This window comes from Euphorbia lathyris, chromosome 7 (assembly GCF_963576675.1).
Source record: "Euphorbia lathyris chromosome 7, ddEupLath1.1, whole genome shotgun sequence".
NCBI classification, from domain to species: Eukaryota; Viridiplantae; Streptophyta; class Magnoliopsida; order Malpighiales; family Euphorbiaceae; genus Euphorbia; species Euphorbia lathyris.
This window is the reverse complement of record NC_088916.1, coordinates 84,291,133-84,301,563: the sequence shown is the minus strand read 5'-3', so window position 1 is coordinate 84,301,563 and position 10,431 is coordinate 84,291,133. Positions and strand designations below refer to the sequence as shown.

General features: G+C 38.9%; 1 non-coding gene across 1 annotated transcript; it reads right to left on the bottom strand.

The window, feature by feature from the left end:
* Window positions 1-8,529: 8,529 nt before the first annotated feature.
* LOC136201604 (small nucleolar RNA R71) lies at window positions 8,530-8,636 on the bottom strand. The gene has a single exon (XR_010673951.1). It is a non-coding gene; the product is annotated as a small nucleolar RNA R71 (small nucleolar RNA).
* Between the last annotated feature and the right edge of the window lie 1,795 nt (window positions 8,637-10,431).

Here is a 10,431-nt window from a genome sequence, read left to right as displayed (position 1 = left end):
AGGCCTATTTTGGTATCTTATCCCATAAATGAATAGCTAATTGGAAATCGGAAGAAAAGACAACGCAAAGAGAAGAAGTTTTACCTGAAAATTGACGGTCGGGAGACTCAATGGGAACCTAAAATTTCATAAAGCTGGAGTTCAGCGCCGCCGCCGATTCTAATCGAACTGTGCATTGGATTTATAGAAAAGGCATAAAAGGGGAATACCTAACTTTGGGAAATCTAACTTTATGCGGTGTCCTTTTTACTATATTTTTATATTTTATTTTGTTTATATCCAAATTAAAAGGATAAGGTCAAATTTAATCCTAGGTTTCAAGTGTAAATTTAGTTATAATATATTAAATTATAAACATAATGTGAAAAGTAGATAATCAAACCAATCTGTAACTTAAGTATCGGAGTGTCCCCGACGAATCCAATAGCGCCTCACATGGAAGCATTCCAGTGAAGGAAATTCCGTCAGATATCAAGGCTGAATTAAATAATTAATTATGAAAATGGCCCAAATTAAAATACGGGTGAAACAATCAATGTCAATCGTGCCAGATTGTCTGTATAAATCATATTAAGGTGTCTATAATTGTCATCTACAAAATAATGTTTTTTTAGGTATTTTACCAAGACAGAGGAGTAAATTTTAAACATTTTTTACATTAAATATGTACTGCAAATATAACATGTACAAGTTGCAACTTGTCATTAAATATAATTATTTTTTGTTAGAAACATTAATTATTGATTATAATTTCCCACTAAACCTTCTCGTCTATTCAAATTCCAAGTTCCAAAACAAATATAGTTATTACTCTATGTATGCCCAATGATGGAAGGGTTGGGGGATTCGAAGAGACACATGTTTTACATTTATGATGTATTTTGCATTCTTAAATAATTCTTTCGGATGACTATAATATATGCATTATTTACTAGCAAACGTTTCATATTTTTCCAATTTATTGTTCTTCCACCGCAGCTATAGTCAGTAAGTAATAATGGAGGAAAGCGATGTTGGGCTTATGGAGACTAATATATATAGGCCCAGCTGAAGCGATTGGCCCAATTGCAGCGATCCAACTGGGTAAATGTAACCTCTTTCTCTGTAATCTGTATCTTATTCATTATAGTGAAATATCCTGGCTTGGTAGTGCCCCTAGACGTAGTCATTCTAATCGAGTGGCGAACTGGGTAAACAATTCTTGTATGTTTGCTTATTTTTCGTTTATCGTAATTTCAATCATTCCTAACAACTGGTATCAGAGCGAGGGTAATTACGATGGGAGACGGAAAAACCCCTGTGGAGAAATTCGATGGTTCGGATTTCGGTTTCTAGAAGATGCAGATCGAGGATTACCTGTACGGTAAAGATTTGTACTAGCCTTTGGGTGAGCAGCCGGAGGATATGTATGATGAAGAGTGGAAGCTGTTGGACAGAAAAGCGATGAGCGTGATTCGCCTGTCGCTGTCCAGAAACGTGGGGCACCACACGGTGAAGGCAAAGACCACGAAGGAGATGTTGGAGATCTTGAGTTCGTTGTACGAGAAGCCTTCCACGGTAAATAAAGTTCATATGATGCGGCGACTGTTTAATCTGCAGATGACGGAGAATATAGCAGTGGCGACGCACCTGAATGATTTTAATATGACAATCACTCAATTAAGTTCTGTAGATATTGATTTCGACGAAGAGGTATTAGCCCTAATTCTGTTATCTTCTTTACCAGAGAGTTGGAGCGGCACGGTTACTGCCCTAAGTGCTTCAGCAGGGAAAGAAAAACTTAGGTTTGATGATGTCAGAGACTTGATTATAAGCGAGGAGATTCGCAGGAAAGAGTCAGGTTCCACATCTGGATCAGCCTTGAATGCAGAGAATCGGGGCAGGTCAAATCGCAGGTCAAAGCAGAATCGTGGCAGGTCTAAGTCTAAAGGGAGAGGGAAACCTGCGAAGGACAAGAGCCACATCAAGTGCTGGAATTGTAATGAGAATGGTCATTACAAGAGTGAATGCAAGGCACCACAGAAGGAGAAGTCAGTGAATTCAGCCAGCGAGGATTTTGGTGATGCGTTGATTCTGAGTAATTGAACTGCAGAAACAGCAGCAGAAGCCCTGGTATTGAGTGTAAGAAGTCCTCTGGAGTCTTGGGTATTAGACTCAGGAGCTTCGTTTCATTCATGTAGTAGTGCAGATTTGATGGAAAACTATACCCTTGGGAAATCCGGAAAGGTTTATCTTGCTGATGATGAGCCTTTGGAGATTGTAGGGAAGGGAGATGTTTCGATCAAATCTCCGAATGGATCTGTGATAAAGCTGTCTGGAGTAAAGCATGTTCCTGGCCTAAAGAGAAATCTGTTGTCCATTGGGCAATGGATGATGAAGGTTATTGTGTAATCTTTGCAGCTGGTGCTTGGAAAATGACCAAAGGAGCCATGGTGGTTGCCCGTGGTGAGAAGGTTGGATCGTTGTACTTAATAGACAACGTTTTCAATAGCATTGATGTCATGAGGGAGAATTTCAATGGAGATTTGTGGCACTATCGTCTTGGTCACATTAGTGAAAAGGGGATGAAAGTGCTATGTTCAAAGGGTGTGTTGCCGGGTCTGAAATCTGCTGATCTTGGGCTGTGTGACGATTGCATCTTTGGGAATAAAAAAAGAGTCAGTTTCTCTAGGGGTGGCAGAACTTTGAAGAAAGAGAATTTGGAGTTAGTTCACAACGATCTATGGGGTCCTGCACCTGTGAAATCTCTTGGTGGAGCTTTGTATTACATGACCCTCATTGACGACTCCACTAGGAAAGTGTGGATCTATTTTCTGAGAAAGAAATCTGATGCTTTTGATTCCTTTCGAAAATGGAAGGCCCTGGTTGAGAATGAGACAGGTTTGAAGGTAAAGTGCTTGAGGTCTGACAATGGTGGAGAGTATGAGCTTAGGGAATTCAAGGAATTCTGTGCTGAGAATGGAATTCGCATGGAGAAGACTCTGAAAGGAACTCCTCAAGAGAACAGAGTTGCAGAACGAATGAACAAAACTCTGTGTGAGCGTGCTAGAAGCATGAGGCTGAAGTGCGGACTTCCGAAGACGTTCTGGGCAGAAGCAGTTAACACTGCAGCATTCTTGATCAACAGAGGGCCATCGAGTCCCTTGGAGAGTGGCATTCCTGAAGAGGCTTGCAAACAGGTAAATCTATCCTTTCTACGAGTATTTGGATGTGATTCATATGTTCATATTGGTCCCCTTGAGAGAAGTAAGTTAGATGTGAAGTCTATTAAGTGCACGTTTATTGGATACGGTGGTAATGATTTCAGATATCGGTTCTGGGACAGTCAGAACAGGAAGATTATTTGCAATTGGGATGTTGTTTTCAACGAGCAGATAATGTACAAGGATAGTCTGGGTGCATCTAATACTGGTGATGCAGGACCAGAGGTCGTGGACCTAGACATCACGAATTTTGGTGGGAGTAAGGAGGTAGTTGTGGAGGAGACAGTTGAGGTGGAGGCAGTTGTGGAGGAGGCAGTAAGGAGGTAGTTATGTTTTCAAAGCTTTATGAAGTCGATACACCTTGCACTCCTCTCCCTTCTTCACATATCCCTTTGGTTGTTCAACATACACTTTTTCACTAAGTTCACCATGTAGAAAAGCACATTTGACATCAAGTTGAAATATTTTCCAACCTTTGTGTGCGGCTACTGCAGTGATGGTTCGAACAATGTCTAGTCTTGCAACTGGAGCATAAACCTCTGAGTAGTCTACTCCTTCCCTTTGCGAGTACCCTTTTGCTACGAGGCGTGCTTTGTATTTTATCACCTCACCATGTTCATTCCTCTTAGTTTTGTAAATCCATTTGACCCCAATTTTCTTAGTACCGCTAGGTAAATCTGTTAGAACCTATGTCCTGTTCTTCTCAATACACTGAATTTCAGAATCCATTGCAATCCTCCATTTTTCTTCTTCAACAGCTTCTTCAAAGAATATAGGATCTTCAACATCACATCACTACAAGAAAATTGATTTTTGGTAACGGAAAAAGTTGTTGCCAAAAATATGTTTGGCAACGACATGTCATATTTTGCAACGACTTTTGGTCGTTTTGATACATTCCGTTACTAAAGGTTTATGCAACGACTTTCTGTTGTTGCTAAAAATATATATTTGGCAACAAAACGCTTATTGTGAAAGCTTTGTCTTTGCGAAATCTTGATCGTAGGTGAGAGAATGAAAGTTGTCTTTTGCTACAAGTGTCAGCGTTTCTATATATTATAACGTTTCACAACAAGTTTTGACGTTGTTATATATGTTGGTATTTTGCAACAACATTTATTGTTGCTGTTTATTTTGACGTTTCGCAACAACACCTGTCGTTGCTATATATTTTCCTATTGCGCAGCAATACCATCGTTGCTAATATTATATTAATAGTAACAACTTTCATGTTGCCAAAGTAATTTTTTACTTTTTTTTGTTTTCCAATTATTTTAGAAATTATGATATGTTTTTATTAATTTATTTTGGACTTTCCTGTTGACGGTTCTTGAAACGTTTGGGTTTTCTATTACTTTTAGAGATTGGATTCTTAACATCCTATCCTCATCACGGATTTCAGTTATGCTGGGCGGAGCCCCCAAAGGCTATGTTAGTTTCTCGAGAGGAGTTAGACATGGAGATCCCCAATCCCCTATCTGTTCGGAATCGCTGAGGACTTTTTTTCCAAATGGATGTCGAATCTTGAAACTGAGGGAGCTTTCACTCCTATGTGTTATTCCGGTGGCAACAAATTTTCTTTCCCATCTTCTGTATACTGACGATGTCCTAATTTTTGGGGTTGCCTCCATGAGGAATATTCGCACTCTCAAGTCCGTGTTTCAATTTTATGGTTCAGTCTCGGGTCAACAGGTGAGTTGGAACAAATCGTCAATCTATCTTGGTAAATTTGTCACTCGAACCCGTGCGAACCGCCTCCCGCATTTCCTATGGATCCAGGAGGAAAAGCTACCGTTCACCTATTTGGGTGTGCCGGTCTTTAAGGGAGCTCCAATAGCTCGGTTCCCCTGCAGCCTGGCCGACAAGTTCCTTAGGCAATTCAGTAAATGTAAAGGGACTCCCCTTTCGCTTGCAGGAAGGCTAACTCTTGTGAAATCTGCTGTGACAAGGGCCTTAGTTCATTCTTTTCTTGTCTACAAATGGCCGGTAAGCCTTCTTAAGAAATTAAACAGATGTGTCCGGAACTTCTTGTGGACGGGCTGCACTGATAAACGGAAGCTGGTTACGGTGCCATGCCATGTCGGTTGCCAAAGTTTGGAAGCCGGGGGGCTTGGTATCAAGGATTACAGGCTTTTTAATCAGGCATTGCTAGGGAAAATGAGTTGGGATCTGCTACAGGGTGATAGCTGGATCATCAACTTACTGAAATGTCAGTTTTTTTCAAGCACAGGGTCCCGAAACCTTCAATTGCACCTTCTTCAGTATGGTCGTCCTGTAGGCTGTCATATGCTACAGTGAGAGGCCATTCGCATTGGTGGATTGGTCAAGTATCCCGTCTGAACTTTTGGACGGACAGTTGGATCCACCCTACTATGGCTGAGCAACTCGGTTGGTCACCTGCACGTCAGCGGCAAACGTTCAGCAGTGTGGATCATTTCCTGACTGACTCGTCCTGGCACCACATTGACCAGCTCCCGACGGCAGTCCAGGGTAATATTCTCACGGTTTCGCGTGGCTTAGATCCCAGTGACTTGTGCATTTGGAAACCTTCTACTAAAGGAAAATTCACGGTCAATGAGATGTATCAAGCCCTTTGTACGGAGCTGACCCCGGTTAATTGGCACCGGTTTGTATGGGGAACTCACATCCCACCGTCCCGTTCAATAACCTTATGGAAGGTGATGTATGGTAAAATCTTAACACAGAACATTCTTCAGCAGAAAGGAATCCATCTAGTTTCCCGGTGTGTTTTGTGTCTATCATCGGTGGAAAGCATTGATCATCTTTTTCTGCAATGTTCATTCGCAAGACGGCTTTGGTAGGAAATTGGGTCTATTTTCAGTCAGCGGCTAATGCAAAATGACAATTTCGATATTTTTTTAACAGACTCATTCGATGCAGGTTTGGTGCTCAAGTGGCTGCTGTTTGGAGTTTGGCTGTCGTGAGCTGCGTATGGCTGATCTGGCGAACGAAGCCTTTATTTGGCACGGAGCTCCCTTCAATCCAAATCGGTCTCCATATGCTAACCCGCCTAATTCGGGAAGCAAATAGGAAAGTGTTAAGCCCAAAATATACCTAAAATATCATTAACATTTACATCATTTTTATTACAAATTCGTGTTATTTATATCTGTTTAGATTACTTTTACTCTCGAATATCTTTCTTTCTTGCAAGGTACCTAAATATTTGGTAAAATCCAAATAGGAACGAAAAAGGATCTAAAATAGAAGAAAAACCCTACAAAAGGAGTCAAAGACGACGTAAATCGAAAGCGCTAAGTCGAAGACACGAATGAAAGCTAAGAAGTGAGAAAAATCACCGGGCCGCGACAGTGGATCCTCAACCCGCGGCCGCGACACGCGTGGTATAGCTATTTCTCCCCTTCGTCCGAAGCTCAACTCAATGCTACGTCATTCACGGCCGCGGATTACCATCCTCGGTAAGTGCAGAAAATTTACAAAGAGCATTTAACACATGCTGAAAATCCAAGAAACGCGTTCGTTCAAGTGGATAAAGACGTCCTTTCACAACGGACACGACTCTTAACCAACGGATACATCACTTCAAACACAACCCTTCAACATCTATAAATAAAGAGTTGATGTTGAGAAAAAGTGGCTGTGAAATGTTATAATATAGATATAGAATCAGAGCGTAGAACTTATGTCGAAGTTCTAAGTAAACACATTTCGAGAGTTAGAAATTAGATTCTGTACAAAACAAGATGAGGTACACATATTGTTTATAGTTTAATTACAACTCAGTAGCGTTTAGACATTGTTCCAGTTTTAGTTTGCATCATGGTAGTGGCCGACCGAATCCCTATTACGAAGTTACAGCGAGAAGATTGAGTAGAGTGTTCGCCCCTGAGCGTGACAACCTCTTAGGAAACCCAAGGAAGCGGAACCGATCAAGCCCTTCACTTGCACGCCCTCGAAGAACTCGATGCTCCTTGTTCTCTGTAAACTTGTATCAATTTATATTTCATCTAATAAAGTCCGTTCTATTCGACAAATCGTTATGCAGCACTTATGGTAACCAATCCAATATAAGTGAGGCTGGTGTTTTCATTAATATGCACTTGAATTCAAAATCATTACAAGGAAACTTTGTTGAACACTTAGGCAAATTATCATCTCGAAAGAGTTTTAATTTGAGTAAGGGCCACTATCCCGAAAGGGTTTTGTCGCGTTCAAAGCCAATTAATTAGAGGTTCCGTCATTTATTTCATCATCATAATTGATACAAAGTTTAAGTTGTTTTCTTTGCTTAATGCAAATGAATAAATTCTTTCGTTTTTCTAAAAAGTTCTAAATGTTCCTGTTTTGTAAAATTCATCCTTAAAATCAGAAGACCTTTCTAACAATCGATTTATTCTAAATATAAAATCTTATTCCAGCATTTTCAAATACTCAAAGTTCACAAATTCAATTAAACAAATTTCCTAAATTCAATTAAACCAATTTTCACTTTTCATTTACATTTAATAGTAAATCTAACTAGTTCGAAATTAACAAATTCAAAAAATAAGTTTTTTCGTTAAAAAACGTATCCCTGTGGGATCGATATTTTTATTACTACAAGCGAAACCGTGCACTTGCGGAAATCGCTCAACAAGTTTTTGGCGCCGTTGCCGGGGATACGCCAAAATTTTTGACAAAATTTTTATTTTTCGTATTTTATTTTCGAATATAGGTTTATACATTATTTTAATACAATTTTTATATTTTATTTATTTTCAGTTATATAACATACTTGTTTTCAATTTTGTTTTGAAGGTAGTTTGACTCGTGTAACAATTTCAAGTTCATGCGCAGTTTGCGAAATTCGGGCACGCCACCAGATCCTTTAGATCCAGAAATTGAAAGAACACTTAAGAAAAACAAGAAAAACAAGAAAAACAAAGACAAAACACCCTTAAAAACCAAAGTAGACCAGCCAGAGATTATGGCCGATCCACCGACACTTATGGATTATGCTAGGCCAGGAATGACCGGTGTAACTAATAGTGTAGTTAGACCCCGTATAAACACAAATCAATTTGAAATTAAGCCTGCTTTGCTTAATATGTTGCAAAACAACGTAACGTTTTATGGACTACCTAACGAAAACCCTAATGCACATTTGACAAATTTCTTAGAAATTTGTGACACTTTTAAAATTACTGATGTAACAGCCGAAGCAATCAAACTTCGCCTCTTTCCTTTCACTTTGAAGGATAAGGCAAAAATTTGGTTAACTTCTATGCGTGCTGCAACATTTGAAACTTGGGACCAATTAGCCCAAGCATTTTTACAAAAATATTTTCCCTTAGCAAAAACCGCAAGAGTCATCAAAGAGTTGACATCTTTTACACAAAATGATAATGAAACTCTTTATGAAGCTTGGGAACGTTTTAAAGAACTTCAATGTTTATGCCCACACCACCAACTGCCAGATGCACTTTTAATGTAGACATTCTATAATGGATTAAATCCTACAACTAGAGGTTCATTAGATGCTATGTCTGGAGGGTTATTTACGAAGAAGACGTCCGCCCAAGCAAGAGAACTTTTGGAAGAAATGGCAATCAACAGCAGTATGTGGCCCGCCGAGCGTGGCCATATACCGACGGCGAAACCATCATCCTCAGGTACATCATCGGTTAAAGGTATAATGAATCTTGATCCTGTAGCAATGTTACAAGCCCAATTTTCTGCCTTATCGCACAAAATTGATAAATTTATGGCACCATGCGATCCTAATGATCCAATCCAGAGAGACATTGATTACGAAGGTATGAATGAGATAGAACAGGTAAATTTTGTCCAAGGACAAAACCAAACTACTAATCCTTATTCTAATACTTATAATCCTGGATGGAGAAATCATCCTAACTTTAACTGGAAAGATGGTAATAATAATAATAATGCAAATGCTAATCAATATCGGATAAATAATTATCAAAATCAAACAAGAGATACGATTAGCACTTTATCTTCAAAAATCGACAAATTTATTGATGCTATGAATGGAAAGGTAAGTAATCAAGACGATGGTTTTAAACGGATCGAAAATAAATTCGATCAGCTTATCAAAAACCAATCATTTAGCATCCATAATTTGGAGGTTCAAATTGGACAACTTGCTAAATCAATTCCATCCCGCAAAGAGGGAAGTCTTCCCAGCCAAACGGAAGAAAATCCGAAAGAGCATGTTAAGGCTATCACTCTTCGCTCAGGAAAAAACTACATAGGTCCGGAAATGCCCGGAAATTCAACTTTACCTGGAAATGATTTACCAAAATCCAAAGAAGATACATTAAAACAAAAAGATACAAAAATTGACTCTAATCCGAAACCTTTTGTACCAAAACCACATTTTCCACACAGGGTCCGAAATAAGGACCATGATAAACAACTTTTATCATTTTTAGATAAACTTAAAAATTTGCATATAAATTTAACATTCATGGATGCAATTACGCAAATTCCTAACTATGGAAAATTCTTGAAAGATTTAATCTCAAAAAAGATTAGTTGGGAAGGAATTTCATCCATTTCACTTTCTGAAGAATGTAGTTCGATAGTATCAAGCAAATTACCTACTAAACTCAAAGATCCCGGATGCTTTACCATTCCGTGTACTTTGGGAAATATGGAATTCCCAAGTTGTCTTTGTGAATTAGGAGCTAGTATAAACTTGATGCCATTGTCTATTTTTGAGAAATTAGGTTTAGAAGAAGACATCAAGCGTACCAATATGGTTTTGCAATTAGCGGATCAATCCACTAAAAGACCATATGGTATAATTGAAGACGTTTTGGTGAAAGTTGACAAATTTATTTTTCCTACTGACTTTGTTATCTTAGATTTTGCTTATGATGCTAATTGTCCACTAATCTTTGGTAGACCATTCATGAACACGGGACGTGCTCTAGTTGATGTGTCGGAAGGAAAAGTAGTTTTAAGAATAGGTGACGATAAGATCGAGTTCGATATGAATCAAGCAATGAAATATCCTATGGAGGATTTCGCTTGTATGAAGCTTGATTTAGTTGAAGAATGTGTTAATGAAATTGTTCAAAGAGAAGAAATAATGGAACCTATAATGGGTGAAGAATTAGAAGATAAGGACCCAGAGCCCTTAATTCGAGAAGATGGACCAGTTCCGCCTTCAGTAATAGTTCCACCTAAATTAGAACTTAAAGAATTACCAAACCATCTGAGATACACTTTCCTAGGCGGA